The following is an 18,674-nucleotide window of genomic DNA, read 5'->3' on the forward strand; positions in this document are numbered from 1 at the left end:
GTTCCTCTTCCACTCAGAGCTTGTCCTGACAACTGACCATCTTCATACCTGCAATACATCTTAGTGATTAAGATTACTGGGTCCAGAACCAGATCACTAGGGTCTGAATTTTAGCTTCCTTCCTCACTGGCTCTGTGGCATTGGGCAACTCACTTAACCTCTCTGTGCCTGATTCCCTGTGTAACAGGATTAATAATAGTAACTCCCTTGGAAGAATGTCACAAAGATGAAAGGAGGTAGCCTATGGAGTGCCCTCGCAGTAACGTGTGGCTCATAGTAAGTGCTCAGTAAACATTCGGTGCTGCTCTTACCATGATTACAGTGATCTCAGCAGAGCCACAGGCCTGTGAAACCACAGAGGCCAGGCTGTTTGCACAGTGCCTCAAGGTGAGAGGGCCCCGGGATGCTATCTTGGCTCCAATTCCTGGCCTTTCATGCCCCAGGTTCAGTGTGAGGTGCAGGGGACCCAAGGTGAGTGAGACTTGGTCCCTGCCAGGTGAGGGAGGCACCTGTGTACATTCTACTTGGTACCTGCTGGGGGCCGTGTCTGCTATGGTCAGAGCTGAAGGGAGGGAAGGGCTTGCCTGGGCACGAGGTGATGCTTCGGGGGGCTTTGAAGGATGGCCTAGAGTTTGCAAGGATGAAAAGGGCTTCCCAAACAGAATGAGCAACCCATGCAGAGATGTGGCCTCTTGGCATGTCTAGGGAACATGAGCAGATCCACAGACCTGGGGTGGGGCCCAGGCTCAGCATTCCCGGCCTGTGATCTGCTGTTCCTCCTACACTGGGCTCAGAGGCAGTCCTGGCCTCCCTCTTAGGACATGAGACGCCTAGAGGCCCCTCCTTTTACTTTAAGGAATCGCTTTCGCTGTCTGTCTCCCCATTCTCCAGGGGACCTCCCTGCCCTCTTATGAAGGCCTGCCAGCCCTCTCTGTGTGTTAGTTGTTGTGTCTGGTTGTGTCCAACTCTGCGACCTCATGGACTGTAGCCTTCCAGGCTCCTGTGTCCATGGGATTCTTCAGGCAAGAATACTGGCGTGGGTGGCCATTCCCTTCTTCAGGAGATCTTCTTGACCCAGGGATTGAACCCGGGTCTCCTGCATTGCAGGTGGATTCTTTACCATTTAAGCCACCAGGGAAGCCCTGCCAGCCCTCCCTGGGACCCCTCATTTTTGAGCTGGGGGCTCCAGACTGCCCCCATTGCAGCATCAACATGCCTATTTTTGCTCTTAGCTGAGATACCTATAGGTTAACAGATCCCCTTTCTCAGGAATGAACTGAGGCCTTTGAAACCTCTCCTAAGGAGAGAATGTCTAATAGTGGAATTCCTGGACCTTGGAAGCTGTTTTATTTTCTGTACCTGACGTGTACTGGATTTTCAGCCCCTGCTTGGGCTGGAGCTGAAGCATGCTGATGAAGGAGAGACATGGGGCATCTGGGGTTACCTTCATGCCCATGGCAGGCAATAGGGAGCATCTGGGAACTGGGTGTGCCGCTCCTGACCCTGTGGGCTCCCAGGGAGCAGGGCTTTTGGAAATTCCAGGCAGAGGGAGGGTGTGGTGCTAGGACGGCTGTGGGTCCATGGCTGGGCTTCCCGCCCTCGCCCATGAGAAACAGGCCCCACTGCCAAGAGGCTGGTGCAGGGGCATTTAGGGGGGAGAGAAGTGGGTGCCCTCAGACGACCCTGGGCTTTGCCGGCCTCTACATGCTGCTGGGCCCTAGGCTCTGCTGTCTGCAGGCGGTGGCCTCTGTCCGGGCCCTCCCCAGAGTGGAGACAGGGCCAGTGGGTGTTTTTGAAGATTCTGTTTAGAAAGCACAGAGGGGAACCTCTCCTCCTCTCTTCTTTTCCTGCAGAGCTCAGGAAGACGTGAATCCCTCTCCTGCCAGTCACAAAGAGGCTGGTGGATGTGTCTACTCTGACTGCCGTCCTGTAGTTGCTGAGGCCTTCTCCTTGGTCCCTGAGGTTGGTGCTGACCCCTCGTTTCCCTAGGGCCCTGATTGGCAGGGCCCAGAAGACCTCATCTAGCCTGGATCTGATTGGGCTCATCCCCATCCCCATCCTGGCTTTAGCCTTAGTTTGACCACTTTCTTGCTGATGCTCGGTCCCTGCCACGGATGCAGCCCTGTCGGTTGATGGAGTTCACAGCCTTCAGGAGTCCCTGCAGGTGCCGCTCTGCTGGCTCACTCTGGGGTTTGTGGGGAAGCTCTGATTTTCAAATACCCTAGAGAAAAAGACCCAGAGCCCTCCCTGGAGGTAGAGGCCCAGCATTGCAGAGCCTTCTGGGGAAGTCTGGAGCAACTCTCTCGCCTCTCCTGGGCTCTAAATCAGGTCTAAGGTGCAGGTGGATAAACCCGGGACTAGCAGTTGACTGCTTCCTCTGAGCCCAGATTTCCATCTGCAAAATGGGCATAATAATGTTTCCCTTGTCTGCTTAAAAATTAAAAAAAAATGAGGTGAAATTGACTTGATATAAAATTAACCATTTTGAAGTACAGCTACAAGTGGCATTGAGTTTATTCACAATGTTGTGGCACCACCTCCGTCAAGTTCCAGAACATTTTCATCACCCCAAGGGAGACCCCCTTCCCCATTAAGTGCTGGCTCCCTTCCTCCTGCCTTTATTGAGGTGTGTGCACCATAACATCCACCCAGCCTACAGGTGCAGCTGGCTGAGTGTTGGTGAATCCATGGGCATGCAGCCCCCACCCCATCCATGTGGGCACACTTCTGTCACCCAGAAGTTTCCTGGGGCTCCCCTGCAGTCCGTGGTTGCTCCCGTGCCTGGCCCCAGGCCGCTTATCCCCTGTCACTCTGCTTTTGCTTTTTTCTAGATTTTCACATAAGTGGACTCATCCAGTTATCAGGTATTTTTTATTTCTGCCTAGTTTATTCAACATGATGTTCTTTTTTTTTTCCAATGTATTTTTGGCTGCACTGGGTCGTCTTTGCTGTGTGTGGGCTTTCTCTAGTTACAGTAAGTGCAGACTTCTCTCTAGCTGTGGTGCATGGGCTTCTCATCGCAGTGACTTCTCTTATTGTGGAGCGCGGCCTCAAGGTTTGAGGGCTTCAGTAGTTGTGATGCTGGAGCCTAGGTGCCCCAAGGCGTATGGGATCTTCCCAGACCGGTGTTGAATCCTTATCCCTTGCACTGGCAGGCAGATTCTTTTTTTAAATTAATTTATTTTTTATTGAAGGATAATTGCTTTACAGAATTTTGCTGTTTTCTGTCAAACCTCAACATGAATCAGCCATAGGTATACATATATCCCCTCTCTTTTGAAACTCCCTCCCATCTCCCTCCCCATCCCACCACTCTAGACTGACGCAGAGCCCCTTTGAGTTTCCTGAGCCTTACAGCAAATTCCCGTTGGCTGTCTATTTTACATATGGTAATGTAAGTTACCACCTTACATACACCCTCTCCTCCCCTCTCCCTCTGTCTGTAAGTCTATTCTCTATGGCAGGCAGATTCTTAATCAGTGGGCCGCCAGAGAAGTCCTCAACGTGATGTTCTCGAGTGTCATGTCATGTGTTCTGGGAGTGTATTCCTTTTTTCGTTGCTGGATATGTATCCCAGTGTGTGTAGGACCCATAGCTTGCTTACCGAGTTCCCAATTGATGGATGTCTACCCTGCTTTTGAAAATGTTTTCAGTTAAAAAAAAATTAAGTAGTTATCTTTACAAAGGATTCAGGTAGTAGCTTCCTAGAGAGAGGGAGTGAAATGTGAAAGCCCTTCCATTCCTTACTTCCTCTCTTGGCCCGAGGTGTCCCTGTCAGCCGTTCGTGGACATCCCCCAGTCATCTTTCCTGTGCCTCTGTGTGCATTTGTGTAGTTTTAATTTGGGGACAGAGAATTGTACTTGGCCCATGACTCTGGCTCTGGGCCCACTTCACTTAGCGCTTTGTCTTGGGGGTGTTGCCAGCACAGTTATCCAAGTTCTCCACCTTCCCTGGGAGCCATCCCTGAGCTGAGGGCCCAGAGGTGGGGGTCCTGGGCCAGGCAAACAGGTGTCTACTCCTCCCCCGCCTCTGGCTCCAAGCTGGGGCTCAATGAGCCTTTGCCGGAGACAGAATGAAGGCTTTGTGGAGGTGGTCAATTCCAGGCAGGTTTCTAGAGAAGGAAGGCATTGGGACAAAAGGGGTCAGCCTGTTATGGGTAGACGTGCACTCCGGCTGGCTTTACCAGCGCCTCCTACGCAGCAGCTGCCAGCAGGGGCTTCCTCTTCCTGTCTCTGTGAAGTGTCGCTGGAAGGGCCGAAGGAGAGGGAGGTTTGCTGGGTGGACAGAAGATGGACTGAGGCCTCCCTTCTTGTTGCAGCAGAGTTGCCCCTTGCTGAGGCTGGCTGCAGGCAGCATGCTGGGATGGGGACCCTCTCCTGCGCTGCAGGCTGTGCTGGGCATGTGTGGGTGGAGGGCGGGGATGGCAGCTGCCTCCCCAGGAAGCGGGGCTGCCTGTGCTCAGTTTCGGAGTGCTCCTGCCTCTACCCAAATCCCAGCCAGTTGGGTCACTGGGGTGCTGAATCTTTATTGTCATGCATCCTCCCTTGCCGCTGCCTTTGAAGTATACAAGAATCACATTCCCTGCTTACTTACTGATTGGTTGTATTCATTGTTTTTAAGTTTTTCCCAGTTTAATAATTCAAAACAGTGCCTTAATACTGTTCAGGAGATAGGAATCCTGAGTTGTGATGTCCCAGGGTAGCCACCTGCTCACCCCGGGAGGGCTTAGCTTGTGACTTAGGGTTCCCTCTTAGCCTCTTCTGGCTCCAGAGCCCTTGGGGACAGTACAGGGGAAGGGAGATGTGGAGTGGGCCTGGCAGGGAAGCCATGAATAGGTGGGTTTGTTCATTTCTCTGTGATTTCTCTAGCTTAATGCTGTTCAAACCTGGGTAATAGGTCGACTCCCCTTCCCCCACTCTTAAAAACAGCTTTATGGAGGTTTAACTCACATGCTGTACAATCAGGCATTTAAGGTTTACAATTCAGTAGCTTTCAATGTATTCACAGAGGGGTACATCTGTCACTACAGTCTCATTTTATAATATTTTCATCAGCTCAGAAAGATACCTCGTACCCATTAGTCATCACTCCCCACCCTCCAAGTTTACTGTTTGTCTCTATAGATTTGCTTATTCTGGACATTTCGTATAAATGGAATCATAAGTATGTGGGTTTTTTGTGGCTCTTTAAAGGAAAAAAAGCCTCACTTGTTTATTTGAATTTTCTTAGAATATAACTTAAAGGTACAAATATAAAACTAAGTGTAAATGCCCTAGACATGTTTACATGGTTTTCACATAACTATAAAGCGAGCGTGAAATGAAACCAGAGTAAAACTAGTAAAACCAGAAAGCCAGCGCATTTCAAATGAACAATGTTAATTTAATTGGAAGGATGTGAACTGAAACGAAATTGCCATTGTTGGGTTGATGGCAGAGAGCTGGCGCCTTCTGTTTGCCCCGCTTCTGTCTCTTGTGCCTGCTGCGCAGAGGGGCCTTAAAAAAGGGGCTGGCTGGCTGGTTTGGGGTAATTCTGATTACAGTTGTCCCTCCGCAGCATCTTTGGCGGTGGCAATGGTTTCAGAACCCCCACGGATTCCAAAGTTGGATTCTGAAGTCAAAGAAGCTGAAGCCCTTATGTAAAATGGCATAGATCGTATTTGCATATGACCTATACATATCCTCCCCTGGCTTTTAAATCTTCTCTAGATTACTTATAATACCTAATATAATGTAAATGTTATGTAAATAGTTGTAAATACCATGTAAATACTATGTAAAAAGTTGTCAGCACACAGCAAATTCAAATTTTGTTCTTGTAACTTTCAGGAGTTTTTTTTTTTCCCCCAAATATTTTCCTTGGATGCAGAACTCAAAGATGTGGCTGGCTGACTGTACTAACATTTGAGCCTGAACTGCCAATGAGTAATCCCCAACTGTCTGTTCTAATAGAACATCACTTGATAACCTGGAGCTCTGGCTTGTTTGATCAAAGATAAGGCTGAAATAATGGTGTTATCAAAATCTGCATGTTGTGGCTCTTCAACCCACTTCTTGTGGGAATTTGGCACAGAGGTGGGCTTTGCTCTTTTCACGTGGATGAACATAGTCCTGACTGCTAAGAGACCAGGCTTTTGCACTGGGCATGTCCAGGCTGCTATGGTGGCTCAGTTCTCCACCCTACACCCCTTCTCTTATTTGAACCACAACCTTTGTTTGTGCAGTGATGTCATTTGGCATTCACAAAGAAGGAACTGAATCGTGAATGCAGGAGTGGGCTCAAGCCCTAGATTGCACTGTAGCACTTGCTTGGGAGAGAGAGTCATTTGGATGCATGGACATGCTCTCAGTACTTTTTTTATGAGGTGAAATTCATATAACATAAAGTCGACTATTTCAGAGTGTGCAGTTCAGTGGTATTTTGTATATTCACAAAATTGTGCAAATGTCATGTCTACCTAACTCCGAAACATTGAAAAAAATCTCTTATTTTATTGTGGTAAGAATACTTAACATGAGAACTACCCTCTTAACAAATTTTTCAGTGTATAATATCATTTTTGACTATAAAGGTAATGTTGTGTAGCCGATCTCTAGAGCTTATTCTCCTTGCTTAACCAGAACTTCGTGCCTGTTCGTTAGTAACTTCCCATTTCCGCCTCTGTCCAGTGCCTGGCAACCACCGTTCCACTCTGAGTTTATGAATTTGACTATTTTAAAACAATTTTATTTTATTTATTTATTTTTGGCTGGGCTGAGTCTTTGTGGCTGGGCGGGGGCTTTCTCCATTGAGGTGAGCAGGGACTACCCTTCTGCGCACAGGCTTCTCATTGTCGTGGCTCCTCTTGTTGTGGAGCAGGGGCTCAGTAGTTGTGGCTCGAGGGCTTAATTGCCCCATGGCATGTGGAATCTTCCCCGACTAGGGATCGAACCCGTGTCCCCTGCATTGACAGGCAGGTTCTTATCCACTGTACCACCCCTGGAAGTCCTGAATTTGACTATTTTAGATACCTCACATAAGCGAAATCATGTAGTATTTGTCTTTCTATGACTAGCTTATTTTACTTAGCATAACAACCTCAAGGTTTGTCCACGTAGCATACTGCAGAATTTCCTTCTTTTTAAAGATTGAATAATATTCCATTGGGAAGCACCAACTGGCTTTGGTAAAGTGGTAAAGAACTCGCCTGCCAGTGCAGGAGATGTAAGAGACGCAGGTTTGATCCCTGGATTGGGGAGATCCCCTGGAGCGGGGCATGGCAACACACTCCGGTATTCTAGCCTAGAGAATTCCATCCACAGAGGAGCCTTGGAGGCTACAGTCCATGGGGTCACAAAGAGTCGGTCGTAACTGAAGCGACTTTGCACACACGAACAATATTCTGTTGTGCGTATGCACCACATTTTCTTTATCCACTCCTCCAACAATGGACATTTGGGCTGCTTCCACCTCTTGGCTGTTGTGTCCGGTGCTGAAGTGAGCATGAGTGTTGTGCTGATACCTCTTTTGAGATTCTGATTCAGTTCTTTTGGATAAATACCCAGAAGTGGGATTGCTGGATCATCTGGAAGTTCCATTAATATTTTTAATTTTTAGGAACCTCTGTGCTATTTTCCATTCCCACCGACAGTGTGCAAGGGTTCCAATTTCTCCACATCCTTGCCAACGTTTTGTTGTCTCTTTTTTTGATAATAGCCATCCTGACAGGTGTGAGGTGATATCTCACTGTGCTTTTGATCTGCATTTCCTGGATGATTAGTAATGTTCAACATCTGAGACATATTCATCACCTCAAAGGAAACTCTGTATCTATAAAGCAGTCACTCCTGATGACCCGCTTCCCCCAGCCCCTGGCACCACTAATCTGCATTCTCTCTCTATGGCTTTATCTATTTTGGACTTTTCATACGAGTAGAATCGTACAGTATGCAACTCTTTGCGTTTGGATTGTAATGTATGGATATACCATGCTTTGTTTATCAGTTATTATTTGATGGACATTTGGATTGCTCCTACCTTTCAGCTGTTGTAACCAGAACATTTGTGTACAAGTATTTGTTTGGATACCTGTTTTCAGTTCTTTTGGGTATGTGCCTAGGAATGGAATTGCTGGGTCATATGATAATTGTATGTTTAACTTTTTGGGTTTGATATTCCTGAATTGGGGCTTCCTTGCTTGCTCAGACAATAAAGAATCTGCCTGCAGTACGGGAGACCTGGGTTCAGTCCTTGGGTCAGGAAGGGACCCTGGAGAAGGGAATGGCAACCCACTCCAGTATTCTTGCCTGGAGAATCCCGTGGACAGAAGAGCCTGGTGGGTCACAAAGAGTCAGACATGACTGAGCGACTAACACTTTCACTGTTCTGGGATTAGGTAGCCGTGATGGTGGCACAATAATGTGAGTGTATTAAATACCACTGAGTGGTATAATTCATTTATTTGTTTTAATATTTTTATTTATTTATCTGGCTATGCCAGGGCTTCCCTGGTGACTCAGTGGTAAAGAATCCGCCTGCAATGCAGGAGACCTGGGTTTGATCCCTGGGTTGGGAAGATCCCCTGGAGGAGGGCATGTCAAGCCACTCCAATATTCTTGCCTGGAGAATCGCTATGGACAGAGGAGCCAGGTTGGCTACAGTCCACGGGGTCTGAGAGAGTTGGACACGACGAGCGACTGAGTGCGTGCCAGGTCTCACTTGTGGCACGGGGGTCTTTGTTGTCATTGCAGCATGTGGGATCTTTCAGTTGTGTCCTGCGAACTCTTAGCTGTGGTGTGTGGGATCTAGTTCCCTGACCAGGAACTGAACCCCTGCATTGTGCGCACAGAGTCTTAGCTACTAGACCACCGGGGCAGTTCCTGAGTTGTATATTTTGTAAGGGTGAACTTTATGGGGCATGAATTAAATTCTGATGAGGGAGTGGGTGAAGGAGGGAAGAGCTCCTGACTCCCAAAGCAGATATCCTTGGAATCTGGATTTGAGTCCTAGTCTCAACTCTGAGAAACCCAGAGTCCTCATCACCTCTCGGGATCCTGTAGACTTCCTGGTTGGTGGGGACACTGGGTTCAGCCCCCTGGTCCCTGATTGGGATGGTGGGTGTGAGCTGCCTGCCACCCCGCCATACCTCATCCTGACCCTTTCCAGCTTCTAAAAGAGAGGTACTCACTGTGAAACTCAGTTCCCTCAGTTTCCCCACCTGTGAAATGGGTCCGTGAGCAGCCAGTCATGGCTGTGGCCCAGGCTCTGTGGGCAGCAAGGCCTGTAGCGGGTCATACATGCTGCTGTGATTTCCCTCTGGCCTCCTTTCCCCTCTCTGACTTTCATACTGCTTCCCAGAGGGAGCCACACAGGCCTCTGGATCAGCTCTTCTTTCTTTTCAGGTCCCTGTGGCTTCCTTCTGAGACTGAAGTAGAGACTGCAGCCCCCCACCCTTATCTGTCCGCTCACTCCTCACTGCCCGTGGTTTCCCTTTGTCTCGTCTTAGGGAGTGGCAGGTCTGTCCTGTAGTTGTCCAGGCCAAACCTGAAGTGGCCCATGGTTCCTTTGTTTCTGTCACACCTCAGTAAGCCCTCTTGGCTTCACCTTCAGAATAGGTCCAGAGCCACACTGCTGGTCTGAGCCATCAGGATCTCCCGCGTGGTTGTGGTGGACTCCTAATAGGCTGTTGGGTTCTGCCTTTCTCTTCTGCCCTGTCTGTGGAAAAGACTCTTCTAATACAGCCCCGGGGTGACCTTGCTGAAATGTCAAAGTCTGATCAGAACAGTTCTCTGCCCCAAGGCCCCCAGTAGTTCCTCATTTACCTGCAGTGAAGGCCACTGTTCTTACTGTGGCCTCCATCTAGTACTCACATGCTCGCTCCCACCTGGCTCCAGCCGACTGGCTGCCCCATGGCTTCTTCAACACAATGGGAACCCCAACCGCAGGGCATCTGCATGGCTGACCCTGAGCAGGGATGCTTGTCCTCCCCAGAGTCACAAAGCTTGCCTTGTCACTTCCTTCTCCTCTTTACTCAAATGTGAAGCCTGCCCTGGATGCACTAAAATTTCATACCTCATCCACAGAGCCTTTTTTTTAAAATCACTCATCGCCCCCTGATATGCCATATATTTGACTAATTTATAGTTTATTTCTGTGTGTTAAGCTAGCATGTATGAAGCAGAAATTTTATTCTGTATTGTTAACTCCTAGAACAATGCCCTTCATATTGTAGCTGTTGTTCGGTCACTCAGTCCTGTCTGACTCTTTGTGACCCCATGCACTGCAGCACGCCAGGCTTCCCTGTCCTTCACCTTCTCCTGGAGCTTGTTCAAACTCATGTCCATTGAATTGGTTATACCATCCAACCATCTCATCCTCTGTCGTCCCCTTCTCTTCCTGCCTTCAGTCTTTCCCAGCATCAGGGTCTTTTCCAGCACCAGCTGGCCGAAGTATTGGATCTTCAGCTTCAGCATCAATCCTTCAATGAACATTCAGGTTGATTTTCTTGAGGACTGACTGGTTTGATCTCCTTGCAGTCTAAGGGACTCTCAAGAGTCTTCTCCAATATCACAGTTCAGAAACATCAATTCTTTGGCGCTCAGCCTTCTTTATGGTTCAGCTCTCACATCCATACATGACTACTGGAAAAACCATAGCTTTGACTATAATACGGACCTTTGTTGACAAAGCAATGTCTTTGCTTTTGTAATATACTGTCTAGGTTTGTCATAGCTTTTCTTTCTTGGAGCAAGCATCTTTTAATTTCATGGCTGCAGTCACCATTTGCAGTGATTTCAAAGCCCAAGAAAATAAAGTCTTTCACTGTTTCCATTGTTTCTCCATCTATTTGCCATAAAGTGATGGGACTGGATGCCATGATCTTCGTTTTTTGAATGTTGAGTTTTAAGCCAACTTTTTCACTCTCCTTTTTCACTTTCATCAAGAGGCTGTTTAGTTCCTCTTCACTTTCTGCCATAAGGGTGGTGTCATCTGCATATCTGAGGTTATTGATATTTCTCCCGGCAATCTTGATTCCAGCTTGTGCTTCATCCAGCCTAGCATTTCGCATGTTGTACTCTGCATATAAGTTAAATAAGCAGGGTGACAATATACAGCCTTGACGTACTCCTTTCCCAGTTTTGAACCAGTCCGTTGTTCTGTGTCCATTTCTAACTGTTGCTTCTTGACCTGCATACAGGTTTCTCGGGAGGCAGGTAAGGTGGCCTGGTATTCCCATTTCTTTAAGAATTTTCCATAGTTTGTTGTGATTCACACAGTCAAAGGCTTTAGGGTAGTCATTGAAACAGAAGTAGATGTTTTTCTGGAATTCTCTTGCTTTTTCGTTGATCCAGCAGATGTAGGCAGTTTAATCTCTGGTTCGTCTGCCTTTTCTGAATCCAGCTTGAGCATCTGGAAGTTCTCGGTTCACATACTATTAAAGCCTAGCTTGGAGAATTTTAAGCATTACTTTGCTAGCATGTGAGATGAGTGCAATTGTGTGGTAGTTTGAACATTCTTTGGCATTGCCTTTCTTTGGGATTGGAATGCAAACTGACCTTTTCCAGTCCTGTGGCCACTGCTGAGTTTTCCAAATTTGCTGGCATATTGAGTGCAGCACTTTCACAGCATCATCTTTTAGGATTTGAAATAGTTAAGCTGGAATTCCATCACCTCCACTAGCTTTGTTTGTAGTGATGCTTCCTAAGGCCCACTTCGCATTTCAGGATGTCTGTCTGGCTCTGGTTGAGTGATCACACCATGGTGGTTATCTGGTTCATAAAGATCTTTTTGTACAGTTCTTCTGTGTATTCTTGCCATCTTTTCTTAACATCTGCTTCTGTTAGGTCCATACCATTTCTGTCTTTTATTGTGCCCATCTTTGCATGAAATGTTCCCTTGGTATCTCTAATTTTCTTGAAGAGATCTCTAGTCTTTCCCATCCTATTATTTTTTTCTCTTTCTTTGCATTGATCACTTAGAAAGGCTTTCTTATCTCTCCTTGCTATTCTTTGGAACTCTGCATTCAAATGGGTATATCTTTCCATTGCCTTTCGCTTCTCTTCTTTCCTCAGACAACCATCTTGTGTTTCTTTTTCTTGGGAATGGTTTTGACCACCACCTCTTGTACAGTGTTACAAATCTCCGTCCATAGTTCTTCAGGCATTCTGTCTATCCTGTCTAATCCCTTGAATCTATTTGTTACTTCCACTGTATTTGTCACTTGTATTTGTGGCTGTAGTTGTATTTGTCACTTGTATTTGTATTTGTCACTTCCACTGTAAGGAGTTTGATTTAGGTCATACCTGAATAGTCTAGTGATTTTCCTACTTTCTTCAATTTAAGTCTGAATTTGGCAATAAGGATTTCATGATCACAGTCAGCTCCCAGTCTTGTGGTTGGTGACTGTATAGAGCTTCTCCATCTTCAGCTGCAAAGAACATAATCAATCTGATTTTGGTGTTGACTATCTGATGATGTCTATGGGTAGAGTCTTCTCTTGTAGATGCCCCAGAAACGTTGGTAGAATGGCTACATCAAGAGAGAGTGATTTGGCCCATTTTATAGATGAGGAAGCTGAGTCTCAGAAAGGTTGACTTGAACCTAGTCTCTTGACTCCCAGCCCAGTGCTCTTTTGCTGAGCCATAATTCCACCTCCTTCTCCCTGTAGCCCTGTTTCCAGGGACAGCCATGCCAAGCCTCTGGGGTTTGAGGCGTCCAGGCTCCCCATAGAAGCTCCCTGTGTTAGCATGGTGACTATGGAGTTGGCATTCGTGTAGGTGATGGAACAGCAGGCCCCATTTGTTGAGTGCTCACTCTGTGCTAGGCACTGGGCTTAGCAGGTTGGTGGATTTATTTCTCAGTTAAACCTCACAGCATCCTGAGGAGGAGGGTTTGTCGTTTACCTTCTTGTGAATTGGGCCTGGAGAGTTTTCCTGTGGAAGTAGAGAGCTTTCCTGTGGGCGAAAATGAAGAGGATCTGTAACTTTTTGAACCAGTGAGGCTGTGGGGAAACTGGCCCTCTTAAATGATCCTGGTTGCTATATGGAGTCCTACAACCTTATGGAAAAGTAATATGGCAGTATCTACTCTAGTTTTTAAAATTCACATGCCTTTTCATCAGAGCAGTCTAAATTTCGGTAGCCTATCCTAAAGAAGTAGAACAATCAGGATATAAGACTTTGCTCCAGAGACTACACTGCCTCCTTTCACTTCTGTGTCCTCCTCACGGCAGGACCCTTGCACGGGCTGCATCCTCTGCCTGGCCTGGTTTTCACGTGGCCCGAACCTCCCTGTTCTTTGGATGCCAGTGTAGGCCTTCTGTGACCATCATATCTCAAATATAGACGGTCCCCAACTTACGGTGGTTGACTTAGGGTTTTTTGGCTTTATAATGGCATGAAAGCGATGCATCCATGGAAAACTGTATTTGGAATTTTGAGTTCGGATTGTTTTCTGGGCCAGCGATGTGCAGTGCACTCTTCTTGTGATGTTGAGTAGCGGCAGGTCCATCAGCCACGCCCTCAGTTCAGTTCAGTTCAGTCGCTCAGTCGTGTCCGACTCTTTGCCACCCCATGAATCGCAGCACGCCAGGCCTCCCTGTCCATCACCAACTCCCGGAGTTCACCCAGACTCACGTCCATCAAGTCAGTGATGCCATCCAGCCATCTCATCCTCTGTCATCCCCTTCTCCTCCTGCCCCCAATCCCTCCCAGCATCAGAGTCTTTTCCAATGAGTCAACTCTTTGCATGAAGTGGCCAAAGTATTGGAGTTTCAGCTTTGGCATCAGTCCTTCCAAAGAACACCCAGGACTGATCTCCTTTAGAATGGACTGGTTGGATCTCCTTGCAGTCCAACGGACTGTCAAGAGTCTTCTCCAACACCACAGTTCAAAAGCATCAATTCTTCGGCGCTCAGCTTTCTTCACACTCCAACTCTCACATCCATACATGACCACAGGAAAAACCATAGCCTTGACTAGACGGACCTTTGTTGGCAAAGTAATGTCTCTGCTTTTCAATATGCTATCTAGGTTGGTCATAACTTTCCTTCCAAGGAGTAAGCGTCTTTTAATTTCATGGCTGCAATCACCATCTGCAGTGATTTTGGAGCCCCCCCAAAATAAAGTCTGACACTGTTTCCACGGTTTCCCCATCTATTTCCCATGAAGGGATGGGACCAGATGCCATGATCTTAGTTTTCTGAATGATGAGTAGCGGCAGGTCCATCAGCCATGCCCTCAGGAGGGTGAATAATCAATACGTATGTTACCTGCATGTAACATCATTCTGCATCCACACAACCCTTCTGCTTTTCACGTTCAGTGCCCTATTAAATAAATTACATGAGGGAGTTGGGATTCGACATTGTTATAAAATGTATAGGCTTTGTGTTAGATGATTTTGCCCAGCTGTAGGCTGATGTAAATGTTCTGAGCATATTTAAGGTAGGTTCGGCTAAGCTACGATGTGTAGTGGCTAGGTGTGTTTAAGCGTGTTTTTGATTTGTGATAGTTTCAACTTTTGATGGGTTTATTGGGACATAATCCTGTTGTAAGTTGAAGCTCTATATATCTTTTCCTATCTTATTTTCTAGCTGAGCATCTCAGCCTTCGGAGCCCTCATAGTGTACACAGCGTGTCATTATTGTATTTATTTGTCAATTTCCTCCCTTCCATCCTTTTTCTCTGTTGTGGGAATGTCTGTTCTCAGATGCCTATCTGGTTGACAGGGTCAATAGTAGCTATCTGCTGAATGAGTAGTGATACAATGAAATGGCATGTCACCATTAAACAGACAACAGAGTTGGAGATCTGTGCAGTTAATTGGAGGGGTTTCTGTGTTGTGATGTTAAGGGAAAAAGTCTTGTTATAGAAGGATGCTTAAGTGCTGGGCTTAGAAGGGGATGGGAAGGGCATAGACTTTTTCTTTACGTGTTCTTGTTTGACTTGTGGCATTAAGTACAAATTTCATGATGAAAAGTTTGGCCAACAACAACAAAATCACAAAAGAAAAAAATCATATTCAGTCAGAGGGAGCATCAGCACTTGAACCCCGGTCCTTCTGACTCCCAGCCGTGTTCTTACGCACCACGCAATACTTCTATAACCTTCCCACATCTGGCTTCTCAGAGTCACCTCACTGCAGTTCTCAAGACAGAGTATGAGTTACTAGCTGTTTGTATTTTATTTTGTAAATTGAGATATAATTTTCAGACAGTAAATCAGGGTGTAGTTTGATGAATTGTTACAGGTGTATCTCCTGTGCAACCGGGATCAAGATGTGGAACATTGTCAGTGGCCTGGAAGGTTCCTGGATTCCTTTCCCAGCCAGTTACTGGACCCTCCCCTCCTCTCAAGTGGCCACGCTTCTGAGTGCCTTTCAAGGATTGGTCTTGTGTGTTCTTGAACTTTATGTGAATGGAATCATAGGGTATGAGGTATTTTTATCTGGCTTCTTCTGACTTCTTCCTTTCAATGTGAGCCCTGTGATTCATCAGTGATGCTGCAGCTTGTTCCTTTACACTGCTGTGTAGTATTCCATCATATGGCTGTATCACTATATATACATATATATATATATATATTTTTTTTTTTTTTCTGTAGCTGGACTTTTGTCTTGTTTCCAGTTTCGGAGGGATTCTGAGAAAAACTGCTGAACACTCTTGCCATCTCTTGGTGGACAGAAACACTCGCTTCTCTAGGATGTAGATTCAGGGGTGCTTGTAGGGTAGAATCCTGGTTTTACAAGGAAGGCAGTGAAGGAGATTTCAGAAGATCCAGAAGGGGAAATGACTTGCTCAAGGTCACACGGTGACTTATGGGGGAAGTTCAGTCTACCCACCCATCCCACCAAGGCCTCTCACCTGTGGTCTTACCCACTTTCGACCCTTGGCCTGCTTCTTCCCAGCGTTGGTGCGTGTTGGTCAGTTTATATAGGAAGGGGCCTGGCTGGGGCTGCCTCCTCACAGCCCTCCCAGGCAGCCTTTCGTCTCTTTGTTTAGCTTCCTCCACTCAGGTTGGTGCTACCAACTTCCTGGCAGGTGGTGCCTTTAGCTTTTCACATACCTGTTCCAGCTCTCGATCCTGAGCTCTCCAAGGAATATGAACATTCACAAAAAATGTTCTTAATGGGTCTTAAATTTTTTATTGAGGTGAAATATACAGACCATAAAATGTACCCTTCTAACCGTTTCAAAGTGTGCAATTCACATTGTTGTGTAACCCTCATCACCATCCAGAACTTCTTAGGCTCCAGAACTTCTTAATTTTCCCAAACAGAAACTGCGCTTATGAAACACTAACTCCCCATCCCCTGCGGCTCCTTGCTGTTTTCTGTCTCAGCGAATTTGACTTCTCTAGGTACCTCATACAAGTGGAATCATTGTAATTGTCCTTTTGTGTCTGGCTTTTTATGCACTTAGCATGTCTTCAAGGTTCATCCAGGTTGGAGCATGTGTCAAAATTTCATTCCTTGTGAAGGCTTTAATTGTTCTTTTGAGCACATTTTAAAGGCACCTCAGATCTTCAGGATTGAGTCAGGGGATCAACTTGACGGTGCGAGTGAGGAATAAATAACATTTATTCACATCTACTAGGCGCCAGCCCTTCCCTTATGCTGTCTCATGTAATCCTCACCATATCCTTATGGAATAGGTACTAATATTATCCTCAATCTACAGATAAGGGTATTAGGCTCAGAGAAGCTCACTAGCTTGGCCAAGGTCACACAGCAGACCATTGGTTAGCTGGGATTGGATGCTGAGTCTGCCTGCCTGCACAGCCTATGATCTGAGTCCCCACCACCACCCAGGGCAGTGCCCAGCCCAGGCTTAGAGTCGTTCCCTTGAATCCTTCTCATCAGCTGATGGGAGCTGAGTATGGAGCCAACAGGTGCCAGCTGGCGCTGAGGAGGCAGTGGCCGCGGCCCCTCCTCCTTGGCCTGGGTCCCTCTTCCTGGGCCCTGGCTTCTGTTGAAAGTCCCTTTGTGAAGCAGCGTTCTTGGGCCAGATGGAGCTGCAGGGGTGGGTGTGGGCCTCAGTGTCCCCTGCACTTCATCCGGCACAAGCCTGGCTGGGCAGTCACCAGCAGGATGTCTCTCTTGGCAGACCTTGCTCTGGACGAATGGCTACCAGGAGCTCTGGGTTTGAGAGGATAGATAAACAGGAAGAGGGAGAAGCTTAGAAATATTTTTTTCCCCTTCTGTGCCCTGGTGTTTGCTCCCTGCTCTTTCTTTGGCCGCTGGAAATTTGAGGTGGTAGAGTTGTTCACCTGTCAGAAACCACGCTGAGGCTGGGGAGCCGAGGCCGGCAAGCTTTAGGTCTTAGGGTTTCAGGTTTTTGTTTTGCCTGATGGGCTGGGCTAAGCCTGGGTCTGGCCTGGGTTTGAATCTTGGCTCTGCTATGTCTTTGGCATGTGATCTAAGCTAACTCACTCTGCCTCACTGTGGGTCAGAATGGAGAGATAACAAACTGCTGCTGCTGCTGCTGCTGCTGCTAAGTCGCTTCAGTCGTGTCCGACTCTGTGCGACCCCAGAGACGGCAGCCCACCAGGCTCCCCCGTCTCTGGGATTCTCCAGGCAAGAACACTGGAGTGGGTTGCCATTTCCTTCTCCAATGCATGAAAGTGAAAAGTGAAAGGGAAGTCGTTCAGTTGTGTCCGACTCCTAGCGACCCCATGGACTGCAGCCCACCAGGCCCCTCCGTCCATGGGATTTTCCAGGCAAGAGTACTGCAGTGGGGTGCCATTGCCTTCTCCGAGATAACAAACTGAATATGCATTGAACACGGGCTGTGGGTGCTCAAGTGGCGTGTACAAGGATTATCATCTCGGTTAATCCTCACAGTCCTCAAAGTGGGGCAGGGGTTTGTCTTTGTGTGACAGCTGTTGAAGCAGAGAGGTCAAGTGTTTCTGTCAAGGTCACACAGGTGGGGGTGGTGGAGCTCACAGGAACCTAAGTGGCTGTGTATGTAGGGCCCTGCTGTTTTATCAGTTTGGCATCTGGTGCAGACCTGGGCACACTGGACTATCAGTTCAGATCAGTTCAGTCGCTCAGTCGTGTCTGACTCTTTGCGACCCCATGAATCGCAGCACACCAGGCCTCCCTGTCCATCACCAACTCCCGGAGTTCACCCAGACTCACATCCATCGAGTCAGTGATGCCATCCAGCCATCTCATCCTCTGTCGTCCCCTTCTCCTCCTGCCCCCAATCCCTCCCAGCATCAGTCTTTTCCAATGAGTCAACACTGGACTATAGGTAGTATGAATACCTTTCCCTTCTCTTTTACAGAGAAATCAAGTTGAACTGGGTGTGATGGCATGGTGGAGTAAAGCCAGCTGAGTTCTAGGCCCCAGACTTCCCCCTCGCTAAGTTGGCTCCCTTTAGGTTGCCTCCTCCATGCAGCCATTTTGGGTTGACACAGGGCATTGTCATGGCTCTCTCCTATTGCCTTGGCCTGGACAACACATCTCACCACACAGAGCAATATTCTAACTCTCTGGCATGGTCCTCAAGACACTTGGGACTTAAATCAACCTTACCTTATCCTGTATTCTGGCCTCACAAGGCCAGAATAATATTACTTCCTAGAGGCTCTGCACAGTGCCAGGCATCTCTCTCTCTATGCTGTTCCCTCTGTGCTGAATGACTTTCTTATCTGTCATGTGTTGCTCATCATTCAAGGCCCAGCTCAGTGGC

The 18,674-nt window shown here is 47.4% G+C and overlaps 1 protein-coding gene across 10 annotated transcripts in view; it reads left to right on the forward strand.

The window, feature by feature from the left end:
- PALD1 (phosphatase domain containing paladin 1) overlaps window positions 1-18,674 on the forward strand; it is an 85,041-nt gene that overhangs the window by 4,405 nt on the left and 61,962 nt on the right. For 5 of the 10 annotated variants that reach the window (XM_027530439.1, XM_027530443.1, XM_027530440.1 and 2 more), the window contains one exon: window positions 1,854-1,962. The exons of 3 other annotated variants lie outside the window; for them this stretch is intronic. The gene's annotated coding sequence lies outside the window, so the exon portion shown is untranslated. Of the gene's footprint in view, window positions 1-1,853; window positions 1,963-2,831; window positions 2,865-18,674 lie in introns of all 10 variants that reach the window. 2 more of the 10 variants (XM_027530438.1, XM_027530437.1) reach the window with 1 other exon arrangement.

Source organism: Bos indicus x Bos taurus, chromosome 28 (assembly GCF_003369695.1).
Source record: "Bos indicus x Bos taurus breed Angus x Brahman F1 hybrid chromosome 28, Bos_hybrid_MaternalHap_v2.0, whole genome shotgun sequence".
NCBI classification, from domain to species: domain Eukaryota; kingdom Metazoa; phylum Chordata; class Mammalia; order Artiodactyla; family Bovidae; genus Bos; species Bos indicus x Bos taurus.